We start from the raw sequence: 15237 nt of genomic DNA on the forward strand, positions 1-15237 counted from the left end.
CTTCTGGTTTCAACTCAGGTCATGATCTCAGCGTCCTGGAATTGAGCCCCAAATGGGCCTCCATACTCAGCATGGAGTCTGCTTAAGATTCTCTTTCTCCCTCTTCCTCTGCTCCTCCTACTTGTGCTTTCTCTCTCTCTTTCTCTCTCAGATAAATAAAATCTTAAAACAATAAATAAAACTACATACTCTTGTGTTATTTATTGAGACCTCTTCAGTGCTGGGTGGAGTTCAAGATTCTGGTGATACAGGACTAAGCAAGAAAGGCAAAACCTCTGTCCTCCTCAAACATTTTCTTTTGGGAGCAGATGGAAAATCAATACATGAACTAATGAACAAGATCCCTGCAGATGGTGATAAGTGCTATCAAGAACAGGAGAGGAGCCAAGGGGTAAGAGCTAAAGGCAGCTGACAATTCCCATGCACAGTTCCTAAAAGCTTCACTGGGGAGGTGACACTGAAACCAGGCTCTGAACAGGAAGTCACCTGGCAAGAGGGGCCTGGAGGCCAAGTCTTCTGAAAAGCCCTGCTCAGGAGACCTGCTGGGAGGCAGAAGGAATGGAAACAAAGCCAGGGCAGCTGGAGTGCACCATGGGAGGGGGAGTATGTCAGGAGTTGAGGTTGGAGACAGGCAGGACCCAATCCCACACTATCATGTAAAAAGTAACATCTACGGACATAAACCACCCACTACCCTAATGCAAACACTGCCAAGAGTTACATATTAAAAGATATTTATGTCAATCATCTTATAAGAGAAAGATTTAGCCTGTGTATCAGTATACTATGATCATTATTTCCTTACATTTACATAGGAAAAAAATTTCATTTTTAGCACTATAAATAACTTGGGCTTGAGCTATTAGCTACATGGGGACTACTACAAACTTAAAGTAAGCCTCTGCCTGCTTTCCCTCCAAACTTTCTTGGCATAAAATTGGCATGTGACATTATATAACTTCAAGATGTTCAACATATTGATTTGATACACTTATACAGTGCAATATGATTACCATCATTTGTCAGCTAACACCTCCAATCATCTTGCTTTAATTACAAATTCACTGAATGGACCTTGGTGGGGGGGTGCAAAGCAGAGAGAGAATCACAAGCAGACTCCCTACTGAGCGCAGAGCCCTACGCGGGGCTCAATCTCATGACCCTGAGATCATGACCTGAGCAGAAACCAAGATTTGGATGCTTAACCAACTGAGCCACACAGGCACCCAAGAATGGACTTTTTGATATTTATTTAACATAAATGCTGATGCATCATTATTTTTCAAGTCCTTTTGATGAAAGTTCACAAAAGAAAGGCACAATTTTGCCTTGTATTGATCTCTATAATGTCCAAGCAGACAATAAAAGCATTCGATGCCTTAAAAAACATTCACCCTTCAAAGTGTACAATTTAGTAGATTTGAGTATTTGAGTATTTTCACAAAATCATGCAGCCAACCCTGGTAGGCAGAGTAAGGAAATTGGATTTTATTCCAAGTGTAATGAGAAGTCACCAGAGGATCTTAAGCAGAATGTTTTTTCATGTTTTTATAATAATTGCCTGACTATATTGTCCTTCCCCTTACCTAATGCACCACTTACTAGCTGAGTGAGCCAGCCAATGACCAGGTCACTTAATTTTCCACCTCACCTGGCTGGGACTTCTCACTCACACTCCACTTCAACCATACATGATGACATGCAGTTCTCAGATACATGGTGGCCCTTCTCACCTCTAGGCCTTTTTTTGCACCTGCTGTTCACTCGGCTTGGAAAACCCACTCCTACCTCTCTTCCTGCTGGGCAAGTCCTATCATCTAGGATTCTGACCAGTGTCACCTCTGCCCTTGATACTCCAAGGCCCAGTGACTCCATTCTGTACTTTGGAGATTTCCTTTTATCTCAACTATCTTAACTTTATCTTAACTATTTCAACTATCTTTTTATCTCAACTTTTTATCTCAACTTTTTATCTCAACTATGTACATTTTTATTATAGAAGCTTTATAACCCCCTGACAAAATACTGAAAAAATAAAAAAATATATAAAGATAAACCTACTACAACTCTTATGCAAATATTGCTTTAAGTTAAAATGAAGCTAACATTTGTTGCAGAGTACTCTCCTTCCACTTTACAAAACATTGCTACTGTATAGATTGTCAGGAGAGGCAAGTACTGTGCCAACATGTAAACACAAATAGTTTCCTAAGGTGCAAGATGCTTATTAATCTACAGCCCTCAGGGTATGAACAACTCTGCTCCTGCCTCTTTTCTCCTTTCCTTCCCTTCCCTCACCTCCCCTTTCCACCTCCCCTCCCTTTCCTTTTCCTTCCCACCCCCTTGTATCTTTTTTTTAATTCCTCCTTCCTTCCTTTACTACTCTCTTTTCTTTCTTCCCGAGGTATAATTCACATATAAAAATTCACATTTTTAAAGTGTATAACTTAGTGGGTTTTAGTATTTTCACAAATTCTGCAACTGTTTGCAAACTGGTCTCTGTACATAAAGAGCAAGGAGAGACCAAAGACAGAGAGAAGCCACTCCCGACTGGTAGGTGGCAGCTTTAATAAGCCCAGGAACTTGCCTTCTAGGCTCGTCTTGGGCAGCAACAAAACAAGCAAAGATTCTTCACCCACCAGAGTCTTGAGAGTTATACAGAGGCCTCAATGAGATTTAGTCAGGTGTATCATCCAGATGATCTCAACAACACCTTACTTTCTCAAGACCGCATCCTTGAAAATGACTACCACTGTGGGAACAGTGCAGAGAGCATATATTCTAAGCACAGGAGTGGTGGTGAGGAGCCTCTGATTTGCCTGGGCCCAGGGTAGTTGTGTCATCTCAAGGACCTCCTTGAATAACAGCCACCACCACTATCTAATTCCAAAATGTTTTTCATCCCCCCAGAAAAAAACCCTGCACCCATTAGCAGTCACTCCCTATTCCTACCTGACCCCAGCTCCTGGCAAACACTAATCTATCTTCTGTTTCTAAGGATTTGTCTTTCCTGGACATTTCATACTAGTGAGATACTAGTGAGATCCTACAATATTAGTATCTATTTCTGTCTGATTTCTTGAACTTGGCATTCAGTTTTCAAGGTTTACCCATGCTGTAGAAAATACATCAGTACTTTATCTATTATGGCTGAATAATGTTCCATTGTATGGATATGCCACATTTTGTTTTTCCATTGATCAGCTGGTAGACACTTGACCTGTTTCCACTTTTGGACAACAATGAATAACGCTGCTATGAACACTTTTGTACAACTCTGTGTGTGAATATGGGATATATACCTAAAAGTGGAATTGCTATCGTTTTAAGGAACTGCCAATCTGTTTGCTAAATTAGCTACACCATTTTATGTCTCCACAAGCAGTAATGAGAGTTCCAATTTCTCCATATTCTTATCAACACTTGTTATTGTCCATTGTTTTTATTATAGCCATGCTAGTGGGTACAATGTGGTTTCTCACCATGATTCTGATTGCCATTTTCCTAATGACTAATGATGTTGAGCATTTGGGATGTGTTTATGCTTGCTACTTCTTTTGCCAAGTTGACAAATAATGTGTGGTTATGCCCACCTCCCCCTGAGATTATGAGTTCCTTAAGAGTATGTACAGTGTCATTTGTCTTTGCATCCCCAGAAACTGAAATGAATAAAAGAGTGAACAAGCTAATGAAAGGACATAAGTCTAGAGGAATTCCAAAAAACCACATCGCTAAAATAAATAAACCCATACTTAAATACATAAATAAGTTAATCAATTAATAAATTCAAAGGAAAGATATTAAAAAAAAACAAAAATAGGTAACACAGTGGCAAAATTTTAGACAAAGGAAAGAAAGTTCTGTCAAGATTGGATCATCTAAAGATGTACATATTGACTGCTATTTTATTTTTTTATTTTTTTTAAGATTTTATTTATTTATTTGACAGACAGAGATCACAAGTAGGCAGAGAGGCAGGCAGAGAGAGAGAGGGAGCAGGGTAGAAGCAGGCTCCTCGCTGAGCAGAGAGCCCGACACGGGACTCGATCCCAGGACCTGGGACCATGACCTGAGCCGAAGGCAGCGGCTTAACCCACTGAGCCACCCAGGCGCCCCTTGACTGCTATTTTAATGAGCAGTAAGAGACAGCCAAGCACACAACTGAGGAGAAGGGCATCCAAGCAGAGGAAACAGCTATGTAAATGCCCCAACACATAGCAAGAACATAGATGATGAATGGAGATGGTAGCCAAGAAGAGAAGAGCATCAAGTGAAACAGAACCTTAGCATATTGATAAAGGTTTGTATCTGTGGTGGTCATTGGGACTGTTTGGTTCTCTCATTTAGTGAAATGTGATCCAATAGCTGTTCTCTACCCAGCTGAATGCAAGTTAGGCTAATCTGACTTTCTCTGACTAATGAAAGTTGAGAGGCTGAAAAAATGGGTCACTTCCCCACAGAAACTTAAAGAACCAGCCTAGGATTCAACTAATCTGCTTGCCTTGCCTCAGTGATATGGAAGCTATCAACCTAGGTCCGTGAGTACCTCTGATGACCAGAGCCCCTAAGCAGACTATATTTATGGGCTTATGCAGCTATAACATAATGCGAATACGCTGAATGAATTCAACAACAGATATTTATTTCTCATCGTTCTGAAGGCTGCAAAGTCTAAGATCAAGGATTCCACTGATTTTGTGTCTGATGAAAGCCTTCCATATTCCTGGGTATTTACTTACTGTATCTCACACGGTGGGGGAAGAGAGAGAGAGGAAGCAAGCCCTCTTGTATCTCTTCTTATAATGCTATTAATTTTATCATGGGGTCTCATTTTCATGACCTTCATCTAAACCTAATCACCTCTCAAAGGCCCTGTCTTTAGGGTTTCAACATATGAATTTGTGGGGGACACAGTCCAGTCCGTAGTACAGACTCAAAGTGAATGTGCAACATGCAAGAAAAATAAATATTTTTGTTACCACATAAGATACTAACTCTGAGTGACTGGTGCAATATTTTATTCTAAGTTATTTGAAAAGACATTGTGGATATTTAATCTGGGATATGATGTGATATAATGTATGTCTTTAAAAATATGTAAATGTTTTGAAAGAGCAAAGAATAGCTGCAGAGGGAGAGAGAACTATTGGAAGAGAAGTTACAGATGTCCAGAGAAGGGTTAATGTGGCTTGGGCTATAATGGTGAATGTAGAAATGTACAGAAATCATTAAAACTTGCAATGGATGAGTGTGGGGAGTATGAAAAAGAGAGTCAGTTACTATCTCTCTCTCCATAATAGTGCTACCAGCTTACAGAATTGTAGGGGAAAATAAAGCTTTTCTGTGAAAGAATCTAACACATCACCCTTGCAGCGTTCAAAGTTATCTCCCATTTTCCTTTCTCCTCTACCCATCCCATCATCGCTGCCATACTGTCCTAGGGCTGAAATCAACAATTACATTTTCTTCAAATTATACCATTGTCTCGCTCTTGTGGGGGACCAGAGTAGGAGAGCCTGAGTCACTAATCACAAAACTTGGCTCACCACATATTTTACCCAGGGCTGGCTTACAAATTTGATTTCTGTTTACTTCTCCTCAACAATGAGCTCTGCCTATGGCTAACAATAAATGATGCACTATTCACAGGGAGGCAGCTTGATGGGGAAAAAAAAATCAAATGAAAGTGGCTCACAGTGCTATTGAGGCAACTCTCTTACTTATAATTATTCCTGACAACCAGAAATTTGTGGAAAGAGAAGATGTTTGGATTATGTTGTTTCCAGTATGCTTGTGACCACTTGACTCCAGTGAAGGGAATTGGCTGTCCCTTCTCTTTATAATAACCACAAATATTTCTTTAGGAGAACAGTCAGTTTTTCCTGTAAATACTGTTCAGTTTGGAATTGTATTTGCCTAATTGTCTACTGCAGTAACAAGGTGGAAAATCGTATCATTATTTTAGCCATGACATATCCAGTGATTTAGAGCAGACCTCGTATAAGACTGAAATTGTGGACTGCAGACCTCAAACTCCATTTGGATGGGAATGGGCAAGGGAAATATTTCTTGCACACAATAACTCTGGGTTTAATGCCTTGCTGCTAAGAGCATATTATTTTGGGAAGCTTTTTTTAGAAGTTGATGCTCAATAACATAAAGTAGTTCTTACATTTTATATGCATTAGAGGAGAAAATGCTTCTCTTTTGTAATAAGTCTAGGCAGCCTCAGCAGAGTCAAGATAGTAGTGTTGACTATTTGTCCACAGATAGGGTGGGAGAGAATGTCCCCCAGGCTCCTTTGAAACTGTCTATCAAATGCCCACACCAGCATCATGAAGTCACCTAAACTTTTAAATGCCCAGATACTAACTTGCTAGAGAGATGGGAAAGGAGTGAATCTTTGAAGGAAGACAAATGACCCTGAATCAAAAGAGGCTGAGAAAACCCAAAACAGATAGAATTGCCTCCTTTTGCTAATTGTAGAAATGGTATTCAGGAACAAAATACAGCCACTTTTGGGATAGAAAGAAAGCAGAAATTCTTTTGTACCATAGTATTACTAAATAATATCTCCCTCTGAAAGATGTCTACATGTATCTTTGAGTGCCCAGAACATGTGAATATGTTACATAGTGAAGAAACATTAAGGGTAGAGATGGTATTAAGATTGATAGCCAACTGTCCTTAAAATACTAAGATTACCCTGGGGCGCCTGGGTGGCTCAGTGGGTTAAGCCTCTGCTTTCAGCTCAGGTCATGATCTCAGGGTCCTGGGATCCAGCCCCACATCGGGCTGTCTGCTCACCAGTGAGTCTGCTTCCCCCTCTCTCTCTGCCCGACCCTCTGCCTATTTGTGATCTCTCTCTCTGTCAAGTAAATAAATTAAATCTTAAAAGAAAAAAAATACTAAGATTACTCTGGATTAGCCAGATGGGCCCAGTGTAATCACAATAGCTCTTACAAGGGGAAGACCTATGAAATGAAGAAGTGAAGGTCTACATTGTTTTAATTTGACCAGGGACACAGATTGCGAGGGGCAAAGCCAGAACTTTTTGAATCAACCTGGAACCTCTCTTCTGTGACTCCACTCCAGCTCTCATATAGAAGCTGGGATATCCTTGTATTGTCTCCTTCAATTATTCCTTGTTTTTATTTCTGACCCAAAGCTGTGTGAAATTTTCCTAGCAGATACTCTTGTGGTATTTCACAACATATGCAGTAAAGGTTCTTATTTCCAAATAAATATCAAGAGAGGAGTAGTCCATTTAGATTTAATGAATCAGACAGAAAGGTAAAAATGGTGTGTGCAGAGGTTACTACTTATACCGGAAGTACAGTGGAGGGCACAGGGCATTCTGTTTTCTTTCTCAGTATTTAGATCCTTCTCTGCTAAAGCAAACCCAAGATATTCCTCTGCTAAGAGATCCAAGCTGATTATGAATACAATGCATGGCAACATCTGTGTTTTTCACATTGTGAACTAAAAAGGTTCTAATGTGTTAGAGCAGAGGCCAAGCAACCAGTATCCATGGTAACTCCGTGTTTAGTTTCAACCAACAGTAGTCAAGAGTATTCAGTCAGATTCTTATATTTGTCTAAAATGGCACCCAATAAATATTTCCATAACCAACATTTTTGTCTTGTCTTGGAAACAAAGGAAAAGGAGACCTGGGTAGGGGAGGAGAACAGGGATAAGAATTTACCACAAACTTCAAGAAAGCTAAAATTGATGTTCCACATGTCAAGTGAAAAAGAGCTGAGGAAATTGTAATAGGTATGCATATAAATGTGAGTGGAGATGGTGAAAAAGAGTATCAATACCTGGCCCAGACTGCATCATTAAAAGTGACATTAAAACACTCATGAAACCTGGTTGTGAGGACACCTGGGTGGCTCAGTTGGTTAAGCCTCTGCCTTTGGCTCAGGTCATGATCCCAGAGTTCTGGGATCCAGTTCCCCACTGGGCTCCTTGCTCAGCAGGGAGCCTACTTCTGCCTCTGCCTGCTGTTCTCCCTGCTTGTGCTCCCTCTCTTGTTCTCTCTCTCTGTCAATAAATAAAATGTTAATTTTAAAAAAACCTGGTTGTGTTCACAAACTAATAGTACTATTTATTGTTTACTGAGTATTTATTCAGGCATTATGCTAGGAACTTACAAACATTATCTCTAATCTCCATGAACACACACACACATACACACACACAACACACACAAAACCTACAAGAAAGCCATTATTACTTCCATTTTCCACTTAAGGAAGCTGCAGTCAAGAAAATTTAAACAAGGGGCGCCTGGGTGGCTCAGTGGGTTAAGCCGCTGCCTTCGGCTCAGGTCATGATCTCAGGGTCCTGGGATCGAGTCCCGCATCAGGCTCTCTGCTCAGCAGCGAGCCTGCTTCCCTCTCTCTCTCTCTGCCTGCCTCTCTACTTGTGATCTCTCTCTGTCAAATAAATTAAAAAAATCTTTAAAAAAAAAAAAAAAAAGAAAATTTAAACAACTTACCCCCATTACAAATTTCATCTATGAAATATTTAAACTTCAGTCTAATTTAAAAGTCTTTGCCTTTTCCAGTGTTTCATACAGTGAAAGGACCAAGGAATATTAATTAAAAAAAGAAGTTTCATCCTTGTTTCAATGAATCGTTCAAAATAAGATATTATTCTGGCAAATAATAAATTTCAAATTTGAGTCTAAGAATTTCTGTCATTATAATAGTATTTATCAAAAATTAAATAACTCCAGGAGGGGAAAGGCAAGATGGCAGAGAAGTAGCAGACTGAAATGACATCAGATCCCAGGAGTTCAGCTAGATAGGTATCAAACCATTCTGAACACCTACAAATTCAACAGGAGATAGAAAAGAAGAAGAACAGTAATTTTAGGAACAGAAAACCAACCACCTTCTGAAAGATAGGACGCGCAGAAAAATGAATCCAAAGTAACGGGAAAATAGACCGCAGAAGGAAGGGCCACCTCACCACAAGTGGTGGAGCAGCAGAGCACAAAATCAGAAATTTAGAAATCTGCTCCACTGAGGATCATTGCTCCAGAGGCTAAGCAGGGGTGAAGCCCTCACAGGGACAGCATGGTCTCAAGTTCTGTGGGGTCACAGAAAGATCAGGGGTATCTGAGTGTGGCAGAGCTGCCAGGTATCAGAGCAGGGAAGCCGACTACAAAGACAGAGCCAAGGAGTGAGCTTTCAGATCGGGGTTTCCTTAAACCATGATCCAAGGCACAGTCAGACCACTGCTCTTCAAGCAGGGACCCCACAAGTGGCAGATTAAGGGAGACTCCTCTTCCTCCTCTAGGAGCAGCAGCATGGCACGAATCTGCTGTGTTTGGAGACCCCAAATAGGGCCATGTGCCAGAGATAGAAATGCTTGGTCACAGCCCAGGTGAGCTCAGAGTGTGGCTGGATACCAGGGAGACAGGAGGGATTGACTGCTTATTTGTGAGGGAACATTGAGGAGTGGGGCCCTGAGCTCTCAGCTCCTCTGGGCTGGAGACTTGGAGGCTGCCATTTTTCATTCCTGTTCTCCAAAGTGGTAGAGAAAGCATTCAGGGAACAAAAGCTCCAAGATTGAACCCAAGCAGATTACTTAGCCTGGCCCCTGGCAAGGGCAGTGCAATTAGGCCTCAGGCAGACCTTTGAGAATCACTACAACAGGCCCCTCCCGCCAAAGATCAGCAAGAACATCCAGCCAAGACCAAGCTCACTGATCAAGGAGAACAGTGGAACTCCAAAGCTAGGGGAAAGCAATACATAGAATTCATGGCTTTTTCTCCATCCTTTAGTATTGCAAAGTTAAATTTTTTTAATTTTATTTTTTTATTCTATTTTTTGAACTTTTCCCTCTTTTAACATTTTTAACTAGTTTATCTTAACAATGCCTTTAAAAAATCTTTTTAAAATTTCTGTTATAGTCGTATTTTATCCCTTCATTGTATTTAACCATTGTTACATAAAATTCATTGTATTTTTTGTATAGATACTTGTTTTTTTCTAAAAAATTTGGAGATACAATTTCCTTTAATAGATCAAAATATACCCTACTCTAGCACATGGCTTTGCTCTAGTCTCCAGACTGAGCACACACTCTCCTCTTTTTTTTTCTTTTTCCAACCAACTTATCTTATCAATTCTTTTTAGAATTTTTTTTAAGTTTTCATCCTTACAGTCATATTCCATCCATCATCATATATACCCTTATTTTTGTATATGTGTGTGTGTATATATATATATATATATATATATATATATATATATATATAAAAGTTTTTCTTTCTTTAAATTTGGGGAGGTAGTTTCTTCTAAGAGACCAAAATACACCCAAACTCAAGTGGGTGGCTCTGTTCTACTAACCAACCATATATATATATATATATATTTCCTTTAATTTTTATTTCTTTTCCCCCTTTTCTTGTCCACCCAGTATTGGATCTCTTCTGATTTGTTTAGCGTACATTTTTCTAGGGTCTTTGCCACCCGTTCAGCATTTTATTCTCTTGTTCATATATTCTTATCTGGATAAAATAACAAGGCAGAAAAACCCACCACACACACACACAAAAAAAAAAAGAACAAGAGGCAGTACCAATGGCTAGGGACCTAATCAATATGGACATTGGTAATATGTCAGAACTAGAGTTCAGAATGATGATTCTCAAGGTGCTAGCTGGGCTCAAAAAAGGCATGGAAGATATCAGAGAAACCCTGTCTGGAGAAATAAAATCCCTTTCTGGAGAAATAAAAGAACTAAAATATAACCAAGTAGAAATTAAAAAAAAAACTATTAATGAGGTGCAATATAAAATATAGGCTCTTACTGCTAAGATAAATGAGGCAGAAGAGAGAATTAGTGAGATAGAAGACCAAATGACTGAGCGAAAGGGAGAAAAACAATTATTGGACCACAAGGGGAGAATTTGAGAAATAAGTGATAGCATAAGAGGAGACAATGTTAGAATAATTGGGATCCCAGAAGAAGAAAGAGAGAGAGGGGCAGAAGGCATACTGGAGCAAATTATAGTAGAGAATTTCCCTAATATGGTAAAGGGAACAAAATCCCAAAATCAATAAAATCAATAAAAATAGGTCCACACCCCATCATCTAATAGGAAAATGTACTAGTCTTAGTGACAAAGAGAAAATCCTAAAATCAACAAAATCAATATCAATAAAATTAATACAAATAGGTACAAACCCGTCATCTAACAGTAAAACTTACAAGTCTTAGTGACAAAGAAAAAATCCTAAAAGCAGCTCGGGACAAGAGGTCTGTAACATACAATGGTAGAAATATTACATTGGCAGCAGACTTATCCACAGAGACCTGGCATGCCAGAAAGGGCTGTCATGATATATTCAGAGCACTAAACAGCCAAGAATACTATATTCAGCTAGACCATCATTGAAAATAGGAGAGATAAAAAGCTTCCAGGACAAACAAAAACTAAAAGCATTTTCAAACACCAAACCAGACTTACAGGAAATATTGAAAGGAGTCCTCTAAGCAAAGAGAGATCCTAAAAGTAACAGATGAGAAAGGAACAGACACAACATACAGTAACAATCACCTTACAGGTAATATAGTGGCACTAAATTCATATCTTTCAATAGTTACCCTGAATGTAAATGGGCTAAATGTCCCAATCAAAAGACACAGGGTGTCAGAATGGATAGAAAAACAAGACCCATCAATCTGCTATCTATAAGAAACTCATTTTAGACCCAAAGACATCTCTAGATTTAAAGTGAGGGGGTAGAAAATAATTACCATGCTAATGGACATCAAAAGAAAGCTGGGGTGGCAATCCTTATATCAGATAAATTACATTTTAAGCCAGACTATAATAAGAGATGAGGAAGGACACTGTATCATACTTAAAGGCTCTATGCAACAAGAAGATCTAACAAGTTTAAATATTTATGCCCCTAACATGGGAGCAGCCAATTATATAAACCAATTAATAAAAAAATTAAAGAAACACGTGAACAATAATACAATAATAGTAGGGGATGAACACCCCCCCTCACTGAAATGGACAGATCATCCCAGCAAAAGATCAACAAGGAAATAAATGCCTTAAATAACACACTAGACCAAATGGACATCACAGATATTTTCAGAACATTCCATCCCTAAGCAACAGAATACACATTCTTCTCTAGTGCACATAGAACATTCTCAGAACAGATCATATCCTGGGTCACAAATCAGGTCTCAACCAGTACCAAAAGACTGATATCACTCCCTGCATATTTTCAGACCACAATGCTTTGAAAGTAGAACTCAATCACAAGAGGAAAGTTTGAAAGAACTCAAATACAGGGAGGCTAAAGAGCGTCCAACTAAAGAATGAATGGGTCAACCAGGAAATTAAAGAATTTTAAAAATTCACGGAAACAAATGAAATGAAAACACAACTGTTTAATTTGGGACATAGCAAAGGCAATCCTGTGAGGAAAGTATATTGATACAAGTCGTTCCCAAGAAACAAGAAAGGTCTCAAGTACACAACCTAACCCACACCTAAAGGGTCTGGAGAAAGAACAGCAGAGAAAGTGTAGGGGCCTGATTAGGCAGAGGAACTGTAAACCCCGGATATAGGGGCGGGCCAGGCCAGATAGCCGTATTCAATCAGAGGGGTGTGCATATATTAACTGTGGTAGGTTGAAATCCGATTGGCCACCTGTGTGTGGGCGGGGCTCAGCCACCTCTATAAAAGATGGTCTGTAAGACTGGATGGGGGTTTTTTTTTCTTTTTAGCAAGAGCCCTGCACCACCCGGTGCACCACCGCGAGCGGCAGCGGCGCCACAGCCAGCGGCATCGTCCCATGCACCGCCCAGAGCAGCCGCGGCAGCGGCGCCACAGCACGCGGCACCGCCTCGTGCACCAGAGCAGCAGTTCCAGCGGCGCCGCCTTGAACTGTAACACGAGCGGCGCCGCCCCGTGCACCACTGCGAGCAGCAGCGGCAGCGGCATCGCCCCCTGCACCGCACCGCCCAGAGCAGCTGCGGCAGCGGCGCCACAGCACGCGGCACCGCCTCGTGCACCAGAGCAGCAGTTCCAGCGGCGCCGCCTTGAACTGTAACACGAGCGGCGCCGCCCCGTGCACCACTGCGAGCAGCAGCGGCAGCGGCATCGCCCCGTGCACCGCCCAGAGCAATCGCTCGTGCACCGCCCAGAGCAGAAGCGGTAGCGGCACCACCCGGTGCACCACCGCGAGCGGCAGCGGTAGCGGCGCCATAGCGAGCGGCATCGCCCGTGCACCGCCCAGAGCAGAAGCGGTAGCGGCACCACCCGGTGCACCACCGCGAGCGGCAGCGGTAGCGGCGCCATAGCGAGCGGCATCGCCCGTGCACCGCCCAGAGCAGAAGCGGTAGCGGCACCACCCGGTGCACCACCGCGAGCGGCAGCGGTAGCGGCGCCATAGCGAGCGGCATCGCTCGTGCACCGCCCAGAGCAGAAGCGGTAGCGGCACCACCCGGTGCACCACCGCGAGCGGCAGCAGTAGCGGCGCCATAGCGAGCGGCATCGCCCGTGCACCAGAGCAGAAGCGGTAGCGGCACCACCGCGAGCGGCAGCGGTAGCGGCGCCATAGCGAGCGGCATCGCCCGTGCACCGCCCAGAGCAGAAGCGGTAGCGGCACCACCCGGTGCACCACCGCGAGCGGCAGCAGTAGCGGCGCCATAGCGAGCGGCATCGCCCGTGCACCAGAGCAGAAGCGGAAGCGGCACCACCCGGTGCACCACCGCGAGCGGCAGCGGCGCCACAGCCAGCGGCATCGTCCCATGCACCGCCCAGAGCAGCCGCGGCAGCGGCGCCACAGCACGCGGCACCGCCTCGTGCACCAGAGCAGCAGTTCCAGCGGCGCCGCCTTGAACTGTAACACGAGCGGCGCCGCCCCGTGCACCACTGCGAGCAGCAGCGGCAGCGGCATCGCCCCCTGCACCGCACCGCCCAGAGCAGCTGCGGCAGCGGCGCCACAGCACGCGGCACCGCCTCGTGCACCAGAGCAGCAGTTCCAGCGGCGCCGCCTTGAACTGTAACACGAGCGGCGCCGCCCCGTGCACCACTGCGAGCAGCAGCGGCAGCGGCATCGCCCCGTGCACCGCCCAGAGCAGCAGCGGTGGCGGCGCCACTTCAAGCGGCGTCGCCCCCTGCACCGCACCGCCCAGAGCAGCTGCGGCAGCGGCGCCACAGCACGCGGCACCGCCTCGTGCACCAGAGCAGCAGTTCCAGCGGCGCCGCCTTGAACTGTAACACGAGCGGCGCCGCCCCGTGCACCACTGCGAGCAGCAGCGGCAGCGGCATCGCCCCGTGCACCGCCCAGAGCAGCAGCGGTGGCGGCGCCACTTCAAGCGGCGTCGCCCCCTGCACCGCACCGCCCAGAGCAGCAGCAGCAGCGGCGCCAACTCCAGCGGCATCGCCCCATGCACCGCCAAGAGCAGCAGCGGCAGCGGCGCCACAGCGAGCGGCATCGCCCCGTGCACCGCCCAGAGCAGCAGCGGCAGCGGCGCCACAGCGAGCGGCATCGCCCCGTGCACCGCCCAGAGCAGCAGCGGTGGCGGCGCCACCTCAAGCGGCGTCGCCCCCTGCACCGCACCGCCCAGAGCAGCAGCAGCGGCGCCAACTCCAGCGGCATCGCCCCATGCACCGCCAAGAGCAGCAGCGGCAGCGGCGCCAGCGGTGGCCACCTCAAGCGGCATCGCCCCCTGCACCGCACCGCCCAGAGCAGCAGCAGCAGCGGCGCCACCTCAAGTGGCATAGCCCCCTGCACTGCACCGCCCAGAGCAGCAGCAGCAGCGGCGCCAACTCCAGCGGCATCGCCCCATGCACCGCCAAGAGCGGCAGCGGTAGCGGCGCCATAGCGAGCGGCATCGCCCGTGCACCGCCCAGAGCAGAAGCGGTAGCGGCACCACCCGGTGCACCACCGCGAGCGGCAGCGGTAGCGGCGCCATAGCGAGCGGCATCGCCCGTGCACCGCCCAGAGCAGAAGCGGTAGCGGCACCACCCGGTGCACCACCGCGAGCGGCAGCGGTAGCGGCGCCATAGCGAGCGGCATCGCTCGTGCACCGCCCAGAGCAGAAGCGGTAGCGGCACCACCCGGTGTACCACCGCGAGCGGCAGCAGTAGCGGCGCCATAGCGAGCGGCATCGCCCGTGCACCAGAGCAGAAGCGGTAGCAGCACCACCGCGAGCGGCAGCGGTAGCGGCGCCATAGCGAGCGGC

Source organism: Meles meles, chromosome 2 (genome assembly GCF_922984935.1).
Source record: "Meles meles chromosome 2, mMelMel3.1 paternal haplotype, whole genome shotgun sequence".
NCBI lineage: Eukaryota > Metazoa > Chordata > Mammalia > Carnivora > Mustelidae > Meles > Meles meles.